This window comes from Ixodes scapularis, unplaced genomic scaffold (assembly GCF_016920785.2).
Source record: "Ixodes scapularis isolate PalLabHiFi unplaced genomic scaffold, ASM1692078v2 ptg000120l_1___fragment_3__unscaffolded, whole genome shotgun sequence".
Lineage (NCBI taxonomy): Eukaryota > Metazoa > Arthropoda > Arachnida > Ixodida > Ixodidae > Ixodes > Ixodes scapularis.
The window spans coordinates 45,614-58,681 of NW_024609918.1; positions in this window are offsets into that span (position 1 = coordinate 45,614).

Below are 13,068 nucleotides of genomic sequence, written 5' to 3' on the forward strand. Positions count from 1 at the left end.
ACGGATGCGGTTCGCTCCACGAGTGTTATGTATGCGATTTTTTCCACGAGTGATATAGATTACCGTATCTAAGGGCTTCGACGTACTCTGACAAACAGAGTACAGAAAATGGTTGTAAAAGATTACAGAAAGGTTCATTGGTGGATTTTTAGGAAATTCGTTAGCATAACCCTTGGCAAACGCCACGTACGTCCCACTGTGAAAAACTCTAACATTGACCTAGTAACGAGTGAAAAAAAAAGAATACCGCAAAAATAGAAGAAGCAAAGGGGAAAGTCAAAATAGAAAAGTGAACGGGTCAGCTTTGACATTTTTCGAAAGGGACGTGTGCGGTGTTTCCAAGGATCATGCTAAAGCATTCCCAAGAATCCACCAACGGATGTTCCCGTAATTTTATGTTACGAATACTTTGCCAGAAAAAAACGGGATGGGCGACCTCTTGGAGGAGGGTTCCCTTATCGAATTTCACGGTACTTTCAGTTTTTAATGCATGTTCATATGCGGCCGAAACTTTAAATGCTTTTTCGATGATCAGTGAAGATTACAAAATTATCGGATCATATAAAAGCAAGGTGGCTATACTTTTCTTTTACCACAAATGTCAGTAAACTCGCGAGCATGAGCTGGTTATTTGATAAACACCAATATTGCTAATATCGCCAGAGTCAACTTTCGGAAGGAAGTGGTGCGGTCGAGATGGAAATGACCAACGATAACAACCTCCCGGAAGTTGCAGAAAAAAAAAATTTATTCGGTCCTGCTGAACACGTTACGACGGGGAATACTGTTAGTGACCATGGTCACGTTTATTTACAACGGCAAACAATATACAGTAAAAGAAAAGCTTGCTTTAAAAGAATGACCTACTACGTGATGCACGTTAAAAACCCCAGGCTAGCGGTTGTACTGCACTGGCTAAATTTCTCTTCTGCAGCTGGGAGACTCCTCGCCCGTTGAGACAGACCAAGTTCTAGGCTGTATAAACATATACACAACCCAATTTTATGTTTTACCGCGATAGCATTACTATAGCGTTTTCAGCTATGTATATTCTGGCCTCCTAATGCGCACTAGCTGTGCGCGGTAGACCATTTTAGTTCACCGTGCTTGCACCCCCTCGCGCCGCGCCTATGCGGAGTGGAAGTAGGCACTCCTTCAGATTCGCACCCACTTCGAGGGACCTGACGACCTTGACGTCGTCCCTTCTAACGCCGTCCCAGAGGTCGTTTTAGACGTCGTCCTTGAGGTCGTTCTAGGGGTCGTCCTCGAGATAACCATAATAAGGGTGGCGATGTGGGTTCGTTGGTTCATACTGACGAAAAGGCAAACCGCGCACAGTAAACGGGGACTAAAGGAAGTGCAAACAGGACAAGCGCTGTAACGGGGACTACAGGAAGCGCAAACAGGACAAGCGCTTGCCCTGTTTGCACTTCCTTTAGTCCCCGTTTACTGTGCGCTGTTTGCCTTTCGGTCATAACCATAGAGGTCGTACTAGACGTCGTCTTTGACGTCGTCCTCGTCGTCATCCTTGAGGTCTTCCTAGAGATCGCCCTAGAGGTCGTCTTAGAGGTCGTTCTAGATGTCATCCTTGACGTCATCCTTTAGGACATCGTTCTCGACGTCGTTCTAGAGAGTTTGCCTTAATTGGCGAGATACACAAAAGTTGCATAAAACATTTATTTTTTAAGATATTAAGCTTTAAGATTAAAGGGTGGAACTCTAAGGACCTCACATCCTTAGTGGTTCACCTCTAAGGACGCTCGTGTACAGTCCCGTGACCTATGCACGTGACTGTACACGAGCACATAGCTGGTGTGCAACATGTGTCACATAGGTGGTGTGTAACGATAAATACGATCGCATTTCTAGATAATCACCCCTGTGGATTCTACAAATTAACTTTGACCATCAATTTTCTGACCTATATTTTTTGGTTTTCTTTCTAATTTAGTATTACTTTCTTATGTGTCATTGGTAAGAATAAAATAATTTTGCACTGGCAACTGGCACTGAAGAGAGCGCATTGCTTGGCCTCCTGTGATCTTACGTGCCGCCTTCCGTTGGCTATCGCACCAATCAGACGGCTTTCGCTAGAAAACAGACACTGTGGGTTTGGATTTTAATTTCTTGATATTTAACTACTTACTTTGGCAAGTTTGTTCAGTTAAAATTTTGTACACAAGGCCTAGTGGTCAGCGTAGCCAGTGGGGGAGCCTATGGGCTTGGCCTCCTCCCCCCCCCCCCCCTCGTCCTTCCTGCATCCCATATCATGGACATCCCTCAGGTACCTCAGCCCCCCCTCCCCCTCCTTTCCCAAAAAAACGACAACAGCAAAACATCCTGGTTATGCCGTTAACGAAGTCCACTACCATCAGGCACCGACGCGTTATGAAACCAATTTATGCGGTTCCTTCGGACAGCCAACGATATTTTTGACTCACGCGGTAGATTCACCAAAGAAGGCTCGGTGATGTATTTGTCTTGGTGTTATTTCAAGGCGCAGTTCTCTTCCCGTGAAAAATGAGAGTATACTCCGTTTGTCCAGACGCAGCCGACGGTACGAGCGTGAGCATGTGGCCCTGAACAGTGCCCGCACTGCATGAGCACGCGTGCTTGGTGAAGACGCTGAAAGCCCGCAGCTCCGGATCCCGGGCTTTCAGCGTCCTTTCAACTTACCACTGCCAACGGCTCACGTAGAGTTACTGCATATATAAGCAGAGCCTATTCAGTTACTCTAGGCTCACGTAGAGTTCCTCGATATGGTCCCCCGAAGGTGGAGCTTTATACAGGAACTCTAGGCTCACACAGGCTCACGTAACGCCCCTTCATGTTTCAAAAGTAGCGCAAGGTGCGTCGATGCACGAGGCACGTGCAACATGCAGCCCTTGGGAAGATCATGGCGGCACAGTGCAGCACTGAGCTAGATTTCAAACGCCATTTTCTTCCCAGAAGTGGCGTGCGGCACGTGCCTCGAGAATTTCTACAACAATGAATGGCGCCACTTTTCCCAGGACAGAGGGGCTTTAGGCTCACGCAGAGGCTCACCTGTCTGCAAGCGCCATCTACCGACGGGCACAGCGAGCAGACATAGAGCGGGTCGTCTGCTCGCTGAGCCTGTCGGGAGATGGCGCAGCGGGTGAAGGCTTGCTCTGGTGTCGCCAGAGGCAGCGTGCGCGAGGAGTGTGTCTCTCGAAGCACGCTCCCGACGTGACACAAGCTTGACTGACCTCGAAAACTCAGTTTCACTAAACGTTTCATCGCACGGGATATATGTATAATGTGTTTTTGCTAGGAAGAATATTTCTAAAAGTGGTTTCTGTACGAAGGAAGCGATTTCTTTGGGATAATATTTAGGACTCGGCGTCCATTAAAATTTTTTGACTCGACTAATCGCCACCCCCAATCAATTAATTAATTGATAAATAGGTCTCGTTTGTTTCCGTGCAGGATACTTTTAAAAGCCAAAATTATATTTTGTTTGTTTCCTTTGTGATAAACATGTGATATACGGCGGGATATGCTATTTCGATTATATTTAACCTCGATGTGCAGGTAAAAACTGTTCAAAGACACTCACACTCACGTATTATTACTTAGGCTGCACGAGGGAGATAGGCTCTGTACTCATCCGTGCCACCTCTATACATGGCATCCCCAGCATTCCTAGACATGGTCTCCTTGCGGCCTCTCTTGGCTATTCTTAGCGAAATGCAGTAAATGATTATTTCAGCCAAACTACTGCAGAAATCCTTAAGTTCCCCGGGATATCTAAAGAGGGCACTAATACACCCTTATTTAATACCTACTTGAACCTCAGGATTGTATACTTTTTATTCCTGGGCTCGATATAATATTGTTGCATTGAGTCCTATGGGCCACTTTGACAACATTTTAAATTTATTCTCACTGAAATGAAGAATTGTAAAGTTCCCGAGGAATATAACAGCTTCCGACTCATAGCGCACACCGCAGCTAGAATTTCGGTATTTTAATTAATACTTTTTATTCCTCGAGACTTTCAAATTCGGCCCGCTTTTTGCCCCTGTAAAGTTAGCACACCGCCGCATCAATGAGCTTGCGGCCAAGCTACCTTTACATGGGCTTAGCTTGCGTACCACAATCTGTCACGTTGGATATTTGCTGTGTAGCTCCGTCGTCTCGTGCACCTTTGTCGACTTCATCAGCTGATGAGCTAACTTCTTCGGCACTTTTGTGGCCTGTATCATTTCGAACTGAACCACCAACATCACGTGGCCCGCTCCAGCTGTCTTCTACTTAAAACATGATTGTGCCATCGGTGTTTCCACATACTTCAACGTCGGTGCTTGGAGCCCGGGCGAGCCTGCACGGGAAGGAGTCTTCTTCAAAAGTGACGTCCCTACTCACAAAGAAGCGGTCTTCTTTCTGGTTCCACAGCTTGAACCCTTCAATCCATCTGGGTAGCCGACCAGTATGCACTCCTCTGCTTTTAAATCCAACTTGCTTCCCTTGCATCGTCGGTTTCGCACACTCCATGTTCTTCATCCGAACACTCTTAGGTGGTCCAGTTTCACTTCTTACCCTGTCCACACAGTTCCTGGTGACTATCCATCGACTGCTTTCGATGGGCAGTTGTTTCTGATGCGACTTGCAGTGATAACGGCGTCAGCCCAAAGATCTTTGAGGACGCCTGACTGAATGAGGAGACGCCTCGTCATGTCAAGTAGAGTTTGGTTCATTCTCTCAGCAACGATCCATTCTGCTCAGGTGTGCCACGAATGGTCAGCTGACGCCTTATGCCATGCTTGGCCAGGCACTCGTCAAACTTTTCGGTTGTGTACTCTTCTCCATTGTCACTACGCAAGGTCTTCACCTTCGTGTTGTGGAGATTCTCGACCATTCGTCTGTACTGCGCAATCTGTCCAGCACTTCTTTTTTTGTCTTCATTGGGTACACTACAGTGAATCTGGAGTAGTCATCAATGAATGTAACGAAGTAGTTTGACCCTCCTTTCGAGGCAGGTGTGATCTTCCCAACTACATCCGAGTTAACCAGCTCCAGTGGGGCCTTAGCCCTGGTTCCACCCTTCTTTGGACAGCTGCTTTTCTTCAATTAGCCGAGTGCACATGTCGAGCACTTTGCATCGGACTCCACTTTGGCGAAGTTTTTCAATACCTTCATGGTGGAGATGGCCCAGTCGTCGATTCCACAAGGCCACGCCTGTCGCCTTTGCTAATTTGAACGTTGCAAGCGACTCACTCACAGTGTACAACTTACTATAACGCTTTGCTGCGAGAATTAGGTCACCATTTGCCTCAATTATTTTAGCTCTTCCGCTGCTGAAAGTCACGCTCAGTCCGCGTTCCTCAATCTTCCCAACTGACAAGATGTTACTGTCTAAGTTTGGTACGTAGAGGACATCGCTAAGCTCGATGACAGTGCCACCACAGTCTTTCGAAAGTTTAATCCCTACCTGTCCACTCCCGACAACCTTCATGGCCTCCTTATTTGCTGCCTCAACAGACGAACAGCAGGGCTTAAAAGTGGTGAATTTGGCTCTGTTTGACGTCGTGTGGTCAGTCGCTTCACAGTCAAGGTACCAGATGTGTGACCTTGAGGAACTCCCACCTCTGACACAGAGAGCCTTCTTCGTTCACTGGAATTTCTCCTCTGTGAGCCGCATCCTTCGTCATTGGGACCCTCTTTGCATTCCCTGGCAATGTGTCCCAATTTTCCGCACGCAAAACACCGAACTCGTCGTTTCGGTTCAAAGGACCCTGTACTAGTGCCAGTTGCTTCTTTCCTTGAAAAATGTTCTTGCCCGTTATGTCTGTGGAGCTGACTGCTCTGCGTAGTGGGCTTGTTCTTCATCATGAGGGCCTTGTTTTTTTTACTCTCACTTAGTTTGTCTTCTTCATGTTTGACTTGGCGCTTTTCTTCTACTAGCGGCCTTGTTTTCACTTTTTTCGTTGTGAGCGTTCCTTCGTCTACCCCCCCCCCCCCCCCCCCCCCAACCCACCCACCCGACCTTGCTGGCAATCCTCGCTTTGCACCAAGGCACATTAGACCTTACCACAACGACACTCTGCCCCTTCCCTTTTTTTTTTATTTTTTGCACCGCAAGTTTGGTGGCTGTAGTAGTAGGGGGCCGCCGTTGCACCACCGTACTGTACAAGGGCCCCACTGCCTTCGCCGCCACACTAGTGTCTATATATTCTGCTCTCTCGCTCTCTACAACCGGAACTTCGTAAACTGCTCTTTCCTCCGTTCCCTGTTTGTTCATCTAATACAGCTCACGTCCCACCCTTTATAGCTCCTTTTTTCACAGCCTCTCACCCTTCCTTCTCCTTCGTTAACCTCACCCCCAGTTGCCATTTCATTTCTACACGTTTATCCTTGTTGGACCTTTTCGTCGCCTTCACCTCCTCCAGCTGACCATGTCAGGCCTCCTCTAGCTCCTTTTTTTCGTTTTGTTTACTTCCCGCCCGCATTTCCTTCAATTCCTCTAACTTAGCCGCCCAGTCTGTCTCTATCCTATTAAAACCTACCCCAAAATTTTCGAGTTCAGCCTGCTTCTCCCGTTCATGCCTGGGCTCATCCTTCAGCTTCTTCACCTGCGTTTCCAGCACATCCCGCTTCTCCCTTCCTCCCTTAAATTCACCCTTGGACTCCTTAAACTTAGCCGCCTACTCTCCTCTTAAAGGGGCCCTCCAATCATATTTAAGCGTCTAACGTTTTTGTGGTTTCCACGTCTCCTGGGGTTCGGGCAAGCCAGCGGGCACGGAGAGAGTAACTGAATATAAGGGCGTCATATTTTAACTGGACGAAGCGGAAACCTCCTCCACCTACGGGGGCGACCCGCGGTGCCGAAAGCGCGCGATATGTGAAGTGTTTGGTCCTGGGCTTACTACTGGCCAAAGCCGCTAAAAGCTTTGTTTTAGTCGAATTACAAGTATCAGTGCCGCGAACCGTTTGAATTATTTATAAAAGAAGTTTTTGTTCAGTATTTTAGATCAGAAAAGAAACAAAAGCTGTTTAAAAAGTACGGAAACAAGAAATGACCCGTCGACATACCGGCACATTGATACTTTAGACCCATGTTGTTGTAAAAAAAACTATCTCCAAACTCCGGTCTAAAAACATGCTTTTCGTGCAAAGCTCGTCAAATTATGAGGCGCTGGAGAAATGCAGCCTTCTGCGTTAAGTCCTTATTTCGAACTCTTTTTGTTCGCCTTCCGCCCATTGAAAAGCATGCGGGAAGGGCCTTAGAACGCACCTGGTATCGCTGCGCCGCAGCGTTCTTCCGCATCAAAAAGTTCGTCTGCTTTCCTCGCCGTCACCATGGCAACGAACGCCGAATGAATAGAAGCACGCACGGTACCGCCGCGTGAAGCTAGCAACAGCTGACGCCATTTTACGAACGCCGTCTGCTAGCCAAAGCCGAACGCGGTTTGGCAGATCAACCGCCCCCGCCGGTGCGCCGCTAGTAAAGACGACGAAGCTAAAACACGCCGACGGCGATCGAGCAAGCAACAACACCGCGGGACGACTGCAGCGGCGGCATTTATTCGGATCAAAGGCCGCCTTCACCGGTGCGCCGCTAGCAAAGACAACGAAGCTGAGGCACGCCGACGGCGAATGGGCGAGCAACAGCACCGCGGGACGACTGCAACGGCGGCATTTATTTTGATCACAGGCGCGAAATAAGCAAGAACAATTTTTATTTGAATCATAACACCCGATATCCAAGTTGGGGACCACATACCTTTGCTGGGTCTTTCCTGTGAACTTTTTACAGAGACACGGGGTGCCGCATTAAAAACACAGCTCCTTTTGCAAAATATGGGGGCCCTGAAAAGGACCGTTTAGACCACTGCCAGAACCTATAACTGACGTCACGAGCACTTGACGAGCGGTTGGCGCATAAGTCGTCTTTATGCATGCAGGCGGGTGACGGGCTCAGCGCAGCGGATCTCTCGAAGTCACCGGGGCCGTCAGAATCCTCGCCCTGTCTGCGTCGCGGCTCTAGATTTTGGCGGCCGCGGCGACGAACGACTGGAATCTATCAGTGTTTCCGCGCGCCTTGTCTCTCCTCCAAAACATGAACTTTGCAAGGTGACCAGTGAGATGGTGGCTCTCGCGCCGTCCAGATGGAAGAGAGTTTTTGACGTGGGCCCAGGTGCAATCCACCGTATTGGTGTGCGCACCAGTGTTCGCGTCGACAAAGTTAAGCTTATGGTTGACGGTGAGGTGCGTGAAGTGAGCGTCATCTGCAAGCTTGCGATAGCCAGCCCAACAGTCAGTAATTATTCTTGTTCCAGGGTGGACCAACTCGGCTATTAGCCCTTGCAGGGTTTTAGCGTCACGGGTCTCCACGGGAACAAGAAAGCAGCACCCGCTGCAACGCGCCACACCGCCGAAAACCCACTGGCCAGGCCTTAAATACCCGCGATGGTACTTGTGCCTACCGAAGGGTTTACTACAGTTGATCGAATGCCATTTCATCGAAGCACGTTTTAGAGAACGGGCTCGTTTTATCGAAGCACGGTTTAGAGAAAGAAGAGACTCAGTTTAGAGAAACGCCGTTTATCGAAAAGGGAACAATATTTAAAAACGGCTTTCCAACTTCGCGCGTGCATCACTGGTGCGCGTGTTAACCCAAGCCCCCTGCTGCGCTCCCGCCGCTTCGCGGCGGCAGTCTACGGCGGCTCATTACAAAATTGTTAACTCGCCTGATTTACCCGTACACGCCGCTTCGCGGCGGTCGAATTCGCTAAAAGGAAGCTCATCGCCATTTTCTCTAAACTGGGTTCTCTACAAAGGGATTCGATAAACTGGGGTCGGTAAAACGGCGTTCGCTAAAACGAGCTTCTCTAAACCGCATGACTCCGCCTACCGAACATACTCTCGTCTGGTTCTACAGTCACGCCGTCGCCACCAATCATGTCTGAATGCTTAAAGACGGCATTTAGCACAACCTCCCGACAAAGGCTAGCCCAATCAGTTATTGTCTTACTTGCGATATCAGCCTCCCGCTGAATGACGGCGCACGGTAGGTTCTGGCATCCGGAGGATGATTTTCATGAGTTGGAGAAGCGTCAGGTGCGTGCGATCCTTCGAAAAGGGAACCGCTTCGTATCGAGACTTCGCCCCGGCACTGAACTGTGACCGACTTCCTCTTGGGCACCTCACAAATCATCCGCACACCGCACCCCCCCCCCCCCCCCCCCCCCCCGTGTAGCCATCCGCAGATCTAGCGCGGACTTGCAGCTTGTCATCGCAGCTTCGCACTCTGGACACGCACGAAAACCCAGGAGCCAGGAGCAGGCCAACGCGCTAAAGCAAATTAATTGCTTCAAGAGGGTCTTTCATGGCGCCAAGAAGACGGCACAAGTTGAACACCATGGCACTGCGATGCTCGCCTCTGGAAGAACAAAGCGCCGAGGGGGAACTGCGCGCTTCTTTGCATTTATTATATTTATTTCATCCGCCATTTTATACCTCGTGACACAATTCTAACAAACTCATTGGTTCATCGGTCGGACCAGACCATCGCGTGACAAAAAAAAAAACAAAAAAAAAAAAAACAACGCCAAACGTATGTCCACGGACGGCATCGTCACAGAGAAGGGAGCAGTCGAACCCAACAACAAAATGAAGTAACAAAGTGAATAAAAAAAATAAAATAAGAAGGGAGCCGTTGGAGTTACGGCGAACTCTCTTCCATCTGGACGGCGCGAGAGCCACCATTTCACTGGTCACCTTGCAAAGTTCATGTTTTGGAGGAGAGACAAGGCGCGCGGAAACACTGATAGATTCCAGTCGTTCGTCGCCGCGGCCGCCGAAATCTAGATCCCCGACGCAGACAGGGCGAGGATCCTGACGGCCCGGTAACTTCGAGGGATCCGCTGCGCTGAACCCGTCACTCGCCTGCATGCATAAAGACGACTTATGCGCCAACCGCTCGTCAAGTGCTCGTTACGTCAGTTATAGGTTCTGGTAGCGGTCTAAACGGTCCTTTTCAGGGCCCCCATATTTTGCAAACGGAGCTGTGTTTTAATGCGGCACCCCGTGCCTCTGTAAAAAGTTCACATGAAAGACCCAGCAAAGGTGTGTGGTCCCCAACTTGGATATCGGGTGTTATGATTCAAATAAAAATTGTTCTTGCTTATTTCGCGCCTGTGATCAAAATGAATGCCGCCGTTGCGGTCGTCCCGCGGTGCTGTTGCTCGCCCATTCACCGTCGGCGTGCCTCAGCTTCGTCGTCTTTGCTAGCGGCGCACCGGCGAAGCCGGCCTTTGATCCGAATAAATGCCGCCGTTGCAGTCGTCCCGTGGTGTTGTTGCTTGCTCGATCGCCGTCGGCGTGTCTCAGCTTCGTCGTCTTTGCTAGCGGCGCACCGGCGGAGGCGGTTGATCTGACACACCGCGTTCGGCTTTGGCTAGCAGACGGCGTTCGTAAAATGGCGTCAGCTGTTGCTGGCTTCACGCGGCGGTACCGTGCGTGCTTCTATTCATTCGGCGTTCGTTGCCATGGTGACGGCGAGGAAAGCAGACGAACTTTTTGATGCGGAAGAACGCTGCGGCGCAGCGATACCAGGTGCGTTCTAAGGCCCTTCCCGCATGCTTTTCAATGGGCGGAAGGCGAACAAAAAGAGTTCGAAATAAGGACTTAACGCAGAAGGCTGCATTTCTCTAGCGCCTCATAATTTGACGAGCCTTGCACGAAAAGCATGTTTTTTTGGCCATCCCGCGTCCTGTTTTTTTTATCCGGAACATGGGTCTAAAGTATCAAACTGCCCAACAGTGTAGGGGAGACCAAGAGATGGCGCCAGGAGCGCATCGTGATCTAGATAAGCGCGAGCGCCGCGAGACGCGGGGTACTTTTCGCCACTTGATGCTAGGGTAATAAACGTTGTGGGTCTGCTTCGTCTACCCTCGTCTGCTTCGTCTGCCCGGCTGGCGCGTCGCGCCCAGAGCACACAAGCTCTGAACATGGTGTCAGAAGTGGGATACACCTGCTCGTAGTCAGCGCTACCGCCATGCCGGACGAAGAAAAGAGCGTCCACCTCGGGGCCACGGGGCTTCAACCGCCGTCGCCGTTCGTCTTCACGAGCCCAGGCGAATGGACAACGTGGATTCAAACCTACGAGGACTACGCCTTCGCCACCGGTCTACGTTCTGCAAGCGACGAAACGCAAGTAAGAACGTTGCTTTATTGCATGGGTCCGCAAGCTCGTACCGTACTAGCTTCGCTTGGCGTGCCAACCCCGGAGACGCAACCGTTTGCCGCCGTCAAGGAGAGGCTGACTCAACACTTCGTTCATCCGGCGAACGAAATTTACGAAAGCCGAAGATTTCACCGCAGGACTCAGCAGCCTGGGGAAACAGTCGACGCGTTTTTCACGGAGCTTCGAACCCTAATCAGACGCTGCAACTATAACAGCCCTGAGATAGGAGACCGCCTAGTGCGTGACAAGTTCGTAGTCGGCTTATTGGACGAGAAGCTATCGGACCAGCTGTGCCGTTCCACACGACTCACCGCTGACGAAGCACTTTTACAAGCCCGCCAGCACGAAGATGCTGAGAGGGAGCGCGCTTCTCGTTCGGCGCAAGCTGCAGCGGCTTTGAACGTCGACGCGACGAAGAAAAAGACTGCGTCATCCGCTCCGTCGTCGCGCGCACGTAACCGGCAGCAGCGTTTGGACAACGCAGTTTGTGGCAATTGTGGGCGTTCTGCGCATGACCGCAAGGATTGTCCAGCACGGAAGGCAACTTGCAATTTCTGTAAAAAGCAAGGTCATTTTGCAGAAGTTTGTCGCGCGAAGAAGCGCAAGGAGAAGTTGGGCTCCGTCGAACTCTGCTCTGTTCGTACGCAACGGGCAAGATACGTCGAAGTAAGCGTCAACGGCCACGTGACAAGGTTCAAGGTGGACTCGGGAGCAGACGTCACCGTCGTTCCGCCGTCGCTTCCAGGCGTTCCTCGCAAGCTCGACGCAGTAGAAGGAGAGCTTATCGGCCCGGGGAACCAGCCACTGCCTGTTTTGGGCACTTTCCAAGCTACTCTGGCGTGGAAGGACAAGCGCACCGTCCAACAGCTTTACGTCATGCGGGCTCAAACTACACCGCTTCTAGGGTTACCTGCGATAGAAGCTCTCGGCGTGGTCAAGTTTGTGAACACCACCTCCGCCGAGTGCGGAAAAACGGATGGACGTGTCCCGTCTTCCGACGCTCGTGTCAGCTGTGTTCCATCTTCTGACGCCCATATCTTTAAAGGACTGGGCGAACTCCAAGAAAAGTACGCCATTCGTCTGAAGTCAGGGGCTCAGCCGTACTCGTTGAGCGTTCCAAGACGAATACCGCTGCCGCTCTTCGACGTCGTCAAGAGAGAACTTGATGCCATGGAAGCTCAAGGTGTCATCACAAGGGTTGACAAGCCGACAGCATGGTGCTCCGGACTTGTCGTCGTCCCCAAGTCGTCGGGTGGGTACAGGCTGTGCGTCGACCTGACCAAGTTAAACCAAGTCATCGAGCGGGAGCGATACGTCCTGCCGACGGTTGACCCGATCCTGGGGCAGCTAGGCGAGGCCAAAGTGTTTTCAAAACTCGACGCGACCTCCAGTTTCCACCAAATCAAGCTCAGCGACGCAAGCGAAGAATTAACGACGTTCATCACGCCGTTTGGTCGCTACTGCTACCGTCGTCTGCCATTTGGTCTGGCGTCTGCACCCGAATATTTTCAACGTCAAATGTCACGGGTCCTGGAGGGTTGCCTGGCGTCGTGAATATGATCGACGATGTCCTTGTTTACGGTAGAGACCTTGAACAGCACGATCAACGCCTTGCTGAGGTACTCCGACGACTTGAGCAAGCCGGGGTAAAGCTCAACGACCAGAAGTGTGAATTCCGGGTTCCCTCGGTCAAGTTCCTCGGAGTCGTCGTCGATGGAGATGGTATCTCGCCGGATCCCGACAAACTTCGAGCCATTCGGGAGCTACCTCCGCCAACGGACGTTGCAGGCGTTCGCCGTCTACTGGGGATGGTGAACCACATTGGACGCTTCCTGCCGCACCTTTCGGACGTAACTGCC